The sequence below is a fragment of the Chinchilla lanigera genome, unplaced genomic scaffold (assembly GCF_000276665.1).
Source record: "Chinchilla lanigera isolate Chin_1 unplaced genomic scaffold, ChiLan1.0 scaffold00166, whole genome shotgun sequence".
Taxonomy (NCBI): domain Eukaryota; kingdom Metazoa; phylum Chordata; class Mammalia; order Rodentia; family Chinchillidae; genus Chinchilla; species Chinchilla lanigera.
The window spans coordinates 403,078-404,593 of NW_004955567.1; the positions used below are offsets into that span (position 1 = coordinate 403,078).

Genomic DNA, 1,516 nt, shown 5'->3' on the forward strand with positions numbered 1-1,516 from the left:
CAGCCACGGTGGCATCTCCCAGGCAACCCCGGCACGCGCTCGCGGGGCAATGACCGCGGCATCTCCTGGGCGATCCTGGCACGCGCTCGCGGGGCAATGACCGCGGCATCTCCTGGGCGATCCCGGCACGCGCTCGCGGGGCAATGACCGCGGCATCTCCTGGGCGACCCCGGCACGCGCTCGCGGAGCGGACACGGTGGCACAGCCGCCTGGCGACCCCGGGCCCGGTCCGTCACACACACACAAACCCAGCAGCAATGCGCCCCTGCCGCGCTCATCCTGGGCTCTGAATGACACACCCGCTGCACACCCGGGCCTCAACGCGTCCCTCGCGCCTTCGACACGGCCTCGCAGGCTGTCACGCGGGGACGGCGGTGCTCACACCGCTCACACGACCCAGGCGAGCGCGCGGCCCACCGCTCTGCGGAGCAGCACCGGGCAGGTCCGCGCGGCCGCCCCGCGCGGTCACAGGGACCTGGGCAGCGGTGATCGCAGAGCCCACACTCACCGTCCGTCCCGCCCCTGCGTCAGCGAGGGTCTGTCCACTGCGGCGCAGACCGCCCGCGGGTCTGGAAGACCCCGGCCCCTGGGCCCCGCCCCTTACAGCGCAACACGTAGGTGCTCGAGGCCCCACCCCCAGGGCGGGGCCTGGACCATGAGGCCCCGCCCCGACGTGCATGCGCTCACAGGTAGCACTGCCTGCACGGCCGAGGCCCCGCCCCCTCGGCATAGATTGGGTTCCTGCTATCAGAGCACAGCGGCCCGCGGAGGTCCCGGTCTGTGCATAACTAGGTGGCTCCTCAGCGAGCCTCCCTGGCCTCTCACCCTTCAAGAGGACGCCGTGCGCGCTCGGACAAGACCTACTCTGATCTGTTCACCCAAATCCAACCCCCACGGCTCCCCCCCCCCCCCCCCCACCCCCCGGCCTCCACGCGCGTCGCAGAAGCCGCAGCCCCGGACCCTGCGCTGCAGGTTTCAGCAGGTTCGAACCGGCCGCGCTCCGGAGGAGCGTGCGCACTGCGAATTTAGCCAGCAACTCCCAGAAGCCTCGGGGCGTGACGTGCCGTGCCGGGGAGCCACGCCCAGACAGAGGGCCTCGGGCTCCCTGGTTCCTGTCCGTCCGGTCTGGACGTGAACTGACCCGGAGAGGGGCGAGGGCCCTCCCTCCCGGCCATGAGTGGGGTCCTGTGCAACTGGGAGGCCGGAGACTACATTGCGCGGCCCCGAACTACATTTCCCAGAAGGCGCCGCGGCCCGTCAGCGCCTCGGGCAGCGCTGCGCAAGCGCGGGTGTGGCGTGGATTCGTTGCCAAGGAGAGCACCAGCTGCCAGCAACGCTTTAAGTGTTTTTCTGACCCCTTCTAGCCCGGTCTTGTGTTTGCGTGCTGTGAACTGTGTACCCTGACAGTGCGTGCGTGTGTAAGCTTCGGTGAGCGAGCGTGTGCACGTGTGTGAGACCTAGATTGTGCGCTGGTTGTGCATGCCTGTAGTCTGTGGCTGCTACATGGGGCAGAGGC

At 69.6% G+C, this 1,516-nt stretch overlaps 1 protein-coding gene across 3 annotated transcripts in view; it reads right to left on the reverse strand.

Moving 5' to 3' along the window:
- Window positions 1-1,053, reverse strand: part of Znf667 (zinc finger protein 667) — a 9,042-nt gene extending 7,989 nt beyond the window's left edge. Inside the window, exon 1 of one of the 3 annotated variants that reach the window (XM_013509259.1) lies at window positions 961-1,053. The gene's annotated coding sequence lies outside the window, so the exon portion shown is untranslated. Of the gene's footprint in view, window positions 1-508; window positions 640-960 lie in introns of those variants that run through there. The other 2 variants (XM_005413300.2, XM_005413301.2) reach the window with 2 other exon arrangements.
- Window positions 1,054-1,516: the final 463 nt, after the last annotated feature.